This window comes from Pogoniulus pusillus, chromosome 3 (assembly GCF_015220805.1).
Source record: "Pogoniulus pusillus isolate bPogPus1 chromosome 3, bPogPus1.pri, whole genome shotgun sequence".
NCBI classification, from domain to species: Eukaryota; Metazoa; Chordata; class Aves; order Piciformes; family Lybiidae; genus Pogoniulus; species Pogoniulus pusillus.
In genome coordinates, this window is record NC_087266.1 from 7,245,312 (window position 1) to 7,256,039 (window position 10,728).

Below are 10,728 nucleotides of genomic sequence, written 5' to 3' on the forward strand. Positions count from 1 at the left end.
TTACCACAGAGCTCAAGGCTAGACCATGGCACCAAGTGCCATGTCCAATCCTGCCTTGAACAGCCCCAGGGACGGCGACTCCACCACCTCCCCGGGCAGCCCATTCCAGTGTCCAATGACTCTCTCAGTGAAGAATTTTCTCCTCACCTCCAGCCTAAATCTCCCCTGGCACAGCCTGAGGCTGTGTCCTCTTGTTCTGGTGCTGGTCACCTGAGAGAAGAGAGCAACCTCCTCCTGGCCACAACCACCCCTCAGGTAGTTGCAGACAGCAATAAGGTCTCCCCTGAGCCTCCTCTTCTCCAGGCTAACCAATCCCAGCTCCCTCAGCCTCTCCTCGTAGGGCTGTGCTCAAGGCCTCTCCCCAGCCTCATCGCCCTTCTCTGGACACGCTCAAGCATCTCAATGTCCCTCCTAAACTGGGGGGCCCAGAACTGGACACAGTACTCAAGGTGTGGTCTAACCAGTGCAGAGTACAGGGGCAGAATGACCTCCCTGCTCCTGCTGACCACACCATTCCTGATGCAGGCCAGGATGCCACTGGCTCTCTTGGCCACCTGGGCACACTGCTGGCTCATGTTCAGGCAGGTATCAATCAGCACCCTCAGATCCCTCTCTGTTTGGCTGCTCTCCAGCCACTCTGACCCCAGCCTGTATCTCTGCATGGGGTTGTTGTGGCCAAAGTGCAGCACCCTGCACTTGGAGCTATTGAACCCCATCCCATTGGACTCTGCCCATCTGTCCAGGCGGTCAAGGTCCCGCTGCAGAGCCCTTCTGCCCTCCAACCCAGCCACATCTGCCCCCAGCTTAGTGTCATCTGCAAACTTGCTGATGACTGACTCCATGCCCTCATCCAGATCATCTATGAAGATGTTAAAGAGGATGGGGCCCAGCACAGATCCCTTGGTGTTCCAATGGGTGATCACCCTTTTCATGAAGAGCTTCTTACTAAAGATTGATTTTTGCATAGAGGTGATCTCTGAACATTCATGTTAGGTCTTGTGGACTTGAGAGCATCAGTCCTGGCTTATGGAATGTATTTCCCATTGGCTGGTCCTGTGTTCTCAACTGCTTCATTGACTGAGATCCTTTTTTCTCTCTAGATGACTGGCAGAGCTGTGCAGAAAGCAAACAAACTTTAGTAACATGAGCAAGTGTAGGGATTTTGACAAATCAATATATGTAGCCAGTTTCGTGTAATCAAGGGTGGGAGAGTCTCTTTCTAGTGTACACCCTATGCAAACATTCCAGATTGTTTATGGAAAGAAAAGGAAATCTCAGATAAGGTGGACAGAATTGTTGTGCTAAAGCTCAACATTGTTTCACCTGGGCCCACCTGAGCTGAGGGTAATTTTGCCAATGTATTCATTGAGTGGGGTTGGGCCATTGCTTAGGTAGGTCTGGGAGCTGCACTCAGAGTGTATTTGCTTTGATGCTGAACACAGGGCTTTTGGAAAAGCAGACACTTAAACTGTGTGAGAGAGCTGTGCAGCCAGGATAGTTCAGGGTGACCTCATTGCTGTCTACAACTACCTGAAGGGAGGCTGTAGCCAGGTGGGGGTTGGTCTCTTCTGCCAGGCAATTGCCAACAGAACAAGGGGACACAGTCTCAAGCTGTGCTGGGGGAAGTATAGGCTGGATGTTAGGAAGTTGTTGGCAGAGAGAGTGATTGGCATTGGACTGGGCTGCCCAGGGAGGTGGTGGAGTCACCGTCCCTGGAGATGTTCAAAGAAAGCCTGGCTGAGGCACTTAGTGCCATGGTCTAGTTGACTGGACAGGGCTGGGTGCTAGGTTGGACTGGATAATCTTGGAGGTCTCTTCCAACCTGGTTGATTCTATGATTCTATGGTTCATGCAGGAAATGCAAGTAGCTGAACCCTGTAGCAGCATGACTCTAGAAATTTACTGTCCAACTGATCATGACTGCTGATAACCTGCAGCCCTGAACTCAGTGCTGCATTATTCTGATATCTTAAGGCAGGACAGCAGATGGCTATAGGGAGGCTGCTTTGGTTGTGAATAGAAAGGATTAAAGTCTGCCACTCATGTGCCTTTAAGAGGCTGCCTTAAGAATTCTAGTTCATGTGATGTAAGTCCCACAGAAAACAGTGCTGGGGATGCAAAGTGAAGTATCGAGAAAGCACAGACCAGGCTGAGTTCTTCCAGAGCACACAGTGAACTTTGTCTGCTGAAGACTGCAGAACGTCATCAAGTTTCTTTCTCAGAGGAAAGGTATTTTCCTTGCATCTGTAGCTCCTTTAGAGCTAAATTCCCAGGCCTGCCTGTTTAGAGGGCAGCCCTCGTCTTAAAAGTTGCACATTGAACTCCAAGCAAGTATAATACATGCTTGAAATTCTTGTCCACGTTTCCACTTAATCTGCCATTTGTTAGTGGGGTTTGGTAGCCTGCCAATGCAATATGCATAGGTCTTGAGAAGGGAATCTTTCAAGGAGTGGGTAAAGTGGGATGGGTGGGTAAATCCTTCCTTGCTTTCCTAGAGTAGAAAGGAAGCGTGGACCGAGCAGAGTGGTGGAGAAGAATGAAAGGGCAGTAAGATATGTACCTCAGGAGCAAGATTCCCAGCAAATGGGTTGCTGTGTAGTGTATAACATCTCTGTAGTGATGTTATAAAACACACCTTTTGTTTCTGTTCCTTCTGCTGGGTACAGAAGAAAAACCTGTGAGCTGAAGTACACTAAGCCTCTTGAAATCAGTGCATAGATGCCAACTCTGAGGCTGGTGTGTGGTACCCACCTGTGAGGTGTTTAGGCTGTGACTTGTCTGTAGGTTCATGAGAAAAGTGTGCCAGTGACATTAGAATTAGGAACCTGATCTTTTCACACACAGAATCGCAGAGACATCCCTCAGGAACACCAAATCCATCCTATAACCCTACTCTACAAGATTCACCCTAAACCATAGAATCATAGAACCAACCAGGTTTAAAGAGACCTCCAAGATCATCCAGTCCAACCTAACACCCAGCCCTATCCAGTCAGCTAGACCATGGCACTAAGTGCCTCAGCCAGGCTTTTCTTCAGCACCTCCAGGGACAGAGACTCCACCACCCCCCTGGGCAGCCCATTCCAATGCCAATCACTCTCTTTAGCAACAACTTCCTCCTAACATCCAGCCTGGACCTCCCCCAACACAACTTGAGACTGTGTCCCCTTGCTCTGTTGTCAGTTGCCTGGCAGAAGAGATCAACCCCCACCTGGCTACAGCCTCCCTTCAGGTAGCTGTAGACAGCAATGAGGTCCCCCCTGAGCCTCCTGTGCTCCAGGCTGCACACCCCCAGCTGCCTCAGCCTCTCCTCACAGGGCTGTGCTCCAAGCTTTGTCACCCTTCTCTGGACACATTCCAGTATCTCAACATCTCTCTTGAATTGAGGAGCTCATATCCCTAAGCATCACATCTAAACAATCCTTAAACACACCCAGGGTTGATGACTCAACCACTTCCCTGGGCAGCTCATTCCAGTGTCTTTTCCTCTCAGAAGATTTTTGTTTTCACTTCTTTCACATGGTGACTGTTAGGTTACCTGTACTTTGTGCCTGCTGTTAAAGGGTGTGTGGGCTTTTATAGGTAAATGATTAAACAAGAGAAGAGAGACATCTTAGCATGCCCCAAACACCTTTAACAGCACTGATTATTCCCAGAATAAAACCATCAGTGCTTTGGGTGTGTATTGATTTAGAATATAATGGGAATAGTTTGAGTCATGGAGCAGGCTTATATTGTAAAGATCCCTAACAGTAATTGAGTGATTGTGGTTTAAGGGGAGACAAAGATTGTTCATCTGCAAATCTTTACTGGGTAGTGTTCATTTATTTTGTTGCTGTTTTGTTTTTACAGTAAATCCCAGGCAAAAGGTAAGTATTCATCAAGAGAGATCTGCAAGAAGTTTTACAATTGTATTATTGGTATTAAGGTTTATCAACAGCACTCAACAAAGTTCTCTTGTCCAAAAGTCATGTTTTACCTGAATTTACTGCAGTCTTGTTCATTCTGAGTGGTGCACACAGGGATTTGTTCTGTTGTTGGTAGGGGAAGGAGCATGAGAGGAGGTATAGAATCATAGTCATGGAATGATTTTGATTGGAATTGACATTAAATGTCATCTAGTTCCAGCCCCCTTACCACGGACAAGGATATCTTCCACTAGATCAGGTTCCTCAAAGCCTCATCCAACCTGGTCTTGAGTACTTCCAGGGATGAGATCATAGGATCACAGGATGTTAGGGGTTGGAAGGGACACAAGGAGATCATCGAGTCCACACCCCCTGCCAGAGCAGGACCACACAATCTAGCACATAGGATCATAGGATCATAGGATCAACCAGGTTGGAAGAGACCTCCAAGATCATCCAGTCCAGCCTAGCACCCAGCCCTAGCCAGTCAACTAGACCGTGGCACAGAGGAACACATCCAGACAGACCTTGAAAGTCTCCAGAGAAAGAGAGTCCACAACCTCTCTGGGGAGCCTGTTCCAGTGCTCTGTGACCCTTCCAGTAAAGAAGTTCCCCCTTGTGTTGAGGCAGAACCTCTTGTGCTGCAGCTTACACCCATTGCTCCTTGTCCTGTCACAGGGAGCAGTGAGCAGAGCCTGTCCCCCTGCTCCTGACCAGCCCTCAGGTGTGTATAAACATTTATTTAATCTCCTCTCAGTCTTCTCTTCTCCAGTCTAAAAAGCCCCAGACCCCTCAGCCTCTCCTTATAAGGCAGCCCTCCAGTCCCCTAATCATCCTCATAGCCCTCTGTTGGACCCTTTCCAGCAGATCCCTGTCCCTAAGATATCCACAACAACTTGTTCCAGTGCTTCACCACCCTCACATTAAAGAATTTCCCCCTGATGTCTAATCTAAAGCTACCCTCTTTCAGCTTGAAAGCATCACCCTTCACCCTCTGATCAAGTGTCTGTCCCTCCCTTCCCTGCTGGAAGGCTGCTGTAAGGTCTCCACTCCCAAAGTGCCAGCTGACGGTGGCACCAGAGGCTACAGAGACAGGTAGAACAGCAGGGGCTGTCTGGCTCCATTGTCTCACAAAAGCTTCACTCAGCTAACAAGCGTAGGGTGGAAGAAAATGTCACACTGGGCTTCATCCTGCACTCACCAAAGTCTGCTATTGTGTTGGGTGGGAGCAGGATCCATGCACAAAGGGATCTGACACGCAGCTTAAATGTCACCGATCGTGTGGGAGACCTTCTCTCCAGCCAGCCCTTCTGAGGGGTCATTGTGGGCAATGAAAGGGCAGGAAAGACTTTTCCAAGCGTGTGGGTGGCAGAAAAGCAGCTCTTCATTCTGGGTGCACATCAGATGCATGGAAAACTCTGAAGCATCTTTGCCCTGAACTAAAGTGTTAGGCTGAGCGAGTTCTGGAGGTGGAAGGACAGCAACTGAGCTCCACAGGAACCCCTCTCCACACTTAAATATGTCTCTGGCTACAGACAAACAGGGAGGGGCATTGTCACCCTCTCAGCACTGTGGATGAACCACTCGGTACCTGCCACCTGCCTCCAGTGGGAAAGAATCATTTAACAGGAAGAACAACAAGAAATGAAAGCCTAACCTGAAAGCAAGCTGTGAGCATGACCTGAGCAGGATTGCTGATGGAATAACTGTTCACATATCTGTCCCTGGGAATACTTCTGGGTTTAGTATGTATCTGTGGCCACTGATGCTCTTTCCAGTGCTAAGGATGTTGACTGCTTGGGCTGGACTCAAGCCTCTAGATACTGTGGAGATATCTGCATTGGAAATTCACATTTCTCAATCTTCACCATAATAACAGACTTTGTGTCTCTTTGGTTGCTTTTTTTCCCCACTAGACCTCATTCAGGAAACACAATCCCCTTTTAAGTACTTGATCTTTGTAAGTCATAGAATCAGGCAGGGTTGGATCATCTAGTTCCAACCCCACTGCCATGGGCAGGGACATCCTACCCTAGATCAGGCTGCCCACAGCCCCATCCAGCCTGGCCTCAACCACCTCCAGAGATGGGGCCTCAACCACCTCCCTGGGCAACCCATTCCAGGCTCTCACCACTCTCATGCTCAACAACTTCCTCCTCAGATCCAGCCTGAACCTACCCATCTCCAGCTTCGCTCCATTCCCCCCAGTCCTGTCACTCCCTCATAGCCTAAAAAGTCCCTCCCCAGCTCTTTTGTGGGCCCCCTTCAGATACTGGAAGGCCACAAGAAGGTCAACTGGGAGCCTCCTCTTCCCCAGACTGAACAGCCCCAACTCTTTCAGTCTGTCCTCATAGCAGAGCTGCTCCAGCCCTCTGAGCATCCCAATGGCCCTTCTCTGGATGTGCTCCAGCATCTCCACATCCTTCTTGTAATGGGGGCTCCAGAACTGGATGCAGTACTCCAGATGGGGTCTCACCAGAGCAGAGTAGAAGGGGAGAATCACCTCCCTCCACCTGCTGGCCACAGTTCTCCTGTTGCAGCCCAGGCTCTGGTTGTCCCTCTGGGCTGCAAGTGCACACTGCTGGCTGATGTTGAGCTTCTCATCCACCAGCACCCCCAGGTCCCTCTCCCCAGGGCTGCCCTCCAGCCGCTCACTGCCCAGCCTGGATCTGTGCTTGGGTTTATCAATCAAATTGTTGCTGGACAAATGCTAAGGATCTACAAGAAATTATGTGCAAAATAAATGTCCTGTTTCCTCATGCTCACTTCAACCCTAATGTTAATGTTCACCAGAAGGAAATACTTCTGCAATTAAGATTATAATTTCAGGGAACAGCCTTTAGTGCACTATTATCACAGTAACTGGAGGCCTTACAGGACAAAAGCTCAAAGTTATCTAGGTTTCAAGCTTAGGAAAAAGTTGTATACATTTGTGATTACTAAAGTCTAATCCAGAACATAAACACAGTATTGGATCTCTTTCTTCATAGAGCTGATTGCTTAGAAGCTGATAAACCACAGATAAAGCCTAAGGACAAAACTCTGATCTTTTAGCTCTCTATAGCTGCCTTGTTTGCACTGATACTAGTCTGAGCAGATGCAATAGCTTTAGCATGATGATGATGATGATAGAACAGCTCATTCTTTTGATGTCTGATAAAATGCTGGCTTTTTTTTTTTTAAGCCAAGAATCATAAAATTTTCTGTCTTACTATCTTCCTCTACACTTGAAAGGGCTGTGAGGCATCTGGAGATAGAAGAATGAGTGCTGTGTCCAGTTCTGGGCCCTTCAATTCAAGAGAGATGTTGAGGTGCTGGAAGGTGTCCAGAGAAGGGCAACAAAGCTGGTGAGGGGCCTGGAGCACAGCCCTGTGAGGAGAGGCTGAGGGAGCTGGGGGTGTGCAGCCTGCAGAAGAGGAGGCTCAGAGGTGACCTCATTGCTGTCTACAACTACCTGAAGGGAGGCTGTAGGCAGGTGGGGGTTGGTCTCTTCTGCCAGGCAACCAGCAACAGAACAAGGGGACACAGTCTCAAGTTGTGCTGGGGGAGGTCTAGGCTGGATGTTAGGAGGAAGTTGTTGCCAGAGAGAGTGATTGGCATTGGAATGGGCTGCCCAGGGAGGTGGTGGAGTGGCTGTGGCTGGAGGTGTTGCAGCCAAGCCTGGCTGAGGCACTTAGTGCCATGGTCTGGTTGATTGGACAGGGCTGGGTGCTAGGTTGGACTGGATGATCTTGGAGGTCTCTTCCAAGCTGGTTGATTCTATGATTCTATGATTCTTTAAATCTGGAAAGATTGCAAAACCAGTCTGTGAGGTCAACTTATGGAAGGCTTTAGTACAAATCCTCTGTTTGAGACATAAAATGTTTTGCATATTCAGCTGGAAGAGTTAAATATGGCATCCAAGTTATGAATATTGTTGGCACACAGCCCCCTGGTTATTTTGGAGCTGCTGCTGCTGAGAAACGCATAGTTTGCTGCGTCACCATCTTGGCTCAGAGGAGTCTTCAGCACTCAGAGGTGCATGAGGACACATAAATCCCCCACCACAGGGCAGCAGGAGTAGCCCAGGTGGTCCTGGGTGCTTGGCACCAATCTGGGATTTGTGGTTTCCAGCATCATCATAGTACAACAGACAGAGTCATGTATTCATCTGACCTGAGAAAATCCTGCTTGAGCACTCTGAGGTTTCACTACAGTGCTTCCCTGGCTCCTTCATGAGTTATTTGGATTCAGGTTTTCATAGATCATAGAATGTCAGGGGCTGGAAGGTACCTCAAAAGATCATCTGGTCCAGCCTCCCTGCCAGAGCAGGGTCACCTAGAGCAGATCACACTGGAATGCAACCAGATGGTTCTTGAATATCTCCAGAGAGGGAGACTCCACAAGCTCCCTGGGCAGCCTGTTCCAGTGCTCTGTCACCCTCACAGTGAGAAAATTCTTCCTCAGGTTCACATGGAACCTTCTATGCTTCAACTTCCAGCCATTGCCCCTTGTCCTGTCACTGAGCATCACTGAGAAGAGCCTGGCTCCATCCTCCTGGCACTCACCCCTGGCATATTGTTAAAGATGAATGAGACCATCCCTTAGTCTCCTCCTCTCTAAGCAGCACAGCCCCAGCTCCCTCAGGCTCTCCTTGTAAGGAAGATGTGCAACTTCCTCAATCATTTTTGTGGCTCTGCATTGGACTCTCTCAAGCAGCTCCCTGCCCTTCTTGAGCTGGGAAGCCCAGAACTGGACACAATGCTTCATAGGAGGCCTCACCAGGGCAGAGTAGAGGGGCAGGAGAATCTCACTTGACCTACTAACCAGAGCCCTTCTAATACACCCAATGGCATTGGCCCTCCTGGCCAGAAGAGCACACTGCTGGCTCATGGCTATCCTTCCATCCACCAGGACTCCCAAGTCTTTCTCCCCTTCACTGCTCTCTGGCAGGTTTTGTTTCTGTTTTGCTCATCTCTGGTTTTAGATGCTCCCATTTCCATAGTAATGCCTTCCCTTGGGATTCATGGACTCATAGAATCAACCAGGTTGGAAGAGACCTCCCAGATCATCCAGTCCAACCTAGCACCCAGCCCTTTGCAGGCAACTAGACCATGGCACTAAGTGCCTCATCCAGGCTTTCTGGGGTAACTGCAATCTCTGGACTGATCTTTGTACCAAACAGCAACACCTTCACTGCAGTTGCTTGATTTCAACCCTTTTGCTGGAGGGACATGCCACAGGAAACCATATGCCCAGCAAGGCATGAAAGACCTGCAGGTTGAAGGTGAAATGGGAAAAGTCTGCAGGATTTAATGAACTATTCCACATGACCCCTCTCAATTTAATGCATATGATGGCTTCAGGTCTCACAGCACTTCACAGGAGACCAAGCTCCATTTCTGCTATATTCTTTAATAACACAAAAGTCTAAGGCTGCAACTTCTGAGTTCTGCACATATTTTTGCTGCTTAGTACATGGTATGTGCCTGCTCAATGTCCTTACCCAGGCAGAACATGGTGTATTAAACAGCATGTGAAAGAGAAAGCATGGCTTGCTTTGATCCCTTGGGTCCTAGCACAACTTGCCACTGAAGGTTTACATTTGCTTTTTATACTCCATGTACAACTTGTTTGGCTTTCACTAAAAATGACAGACAGGATTAAATAACAGACCTGATCTCTCATCAGGAGATGCATTCCAAAACTATCTATCTGCACAGTGAGTGTATGAAAACCTGGATAGGACTCTTGTCAATAAAATTCTGCTCTTCTCCAAGAGAGAATTTTCATTACTTTGGGAAAATGCTTTCCTCATTACAGCTTCTCACTTTCATGCTGGGCCCAGTCCTGTTCAATATCTTAATTGATGGTCTGGATGAGGGGATTGAGCCCAGCATCAGTAAGTGTGCAGATGACACCAAGCTAGGAGCAGGTTACCAACCATAGCAATTCATAGTGATTGGATGTTGTGCTGAGGGATTTGGTTTAGTCAAGGACTTGTCAGTGTGAAACTAATGATTGGACTCAATGCTCTTGAAGGTCTTTTCCAATCTAAGAAATTCTGTGATTCTGTGATTCAAGTTTCCCCTGAAGTTGCTGTTTAAAATAGGTCAGATGAATCACTGAACAATATTGTTTCTCTCTATTGTCTCTAAAAGGAGCCAAGGGTTCTTAGCTCAGTTACAGGAGAGAAGAACTTTCCTGTTTTGGAAAGCCTGCTGACAGCTAAAACTGTTATATTTGGAAGATGCTCAGATGCTGGCCTGACAAGATCAAAGTATTATAGATAGAATTGAAAGGTCATCCTGGAACACACTTCATTTCCTCTTGAAGTTCAAAGGGATTTGAGTCAGTCATGAGCTCCACAGCCCATATTTAGGTCCTGTCTTTGAGAATTGTTCTGATTTTCTGAGATGCAGCAAAAGCTGCTGGTCTGGTGGAGGATTGGGAAGCCCTGAAGGAAAACTCCATCCCTAATCACCAGGCAGACCTGTAATGGGCCCCAGCACATTCATTTTGCCACTTGCTTTATAACTAAATGCAACACCAGAAAGCAAAGATAAGAAAAAGTGGTGGTCATGCCAAGTTCTGCACATTTAGGAGGCTTTGCATCTTTTAATTATGTTTACTAAGTTCACTTTTCATTCCCATTTTCAGTATCTTCTCCCCTTTCTCTCTTTGCAAGGAGTGTATGTTTTGTGCTGGCTACATCACTTTGGGCAGGTGGCCCAGTATCCTATTATCTGCTCTGGAAACCACCTTGAAGTCAGGAAAACTCTGCTTTGTATCTCACCCCACTTTTGGTGGTGTTCTGATCCTCTGACCACATCAAACACAA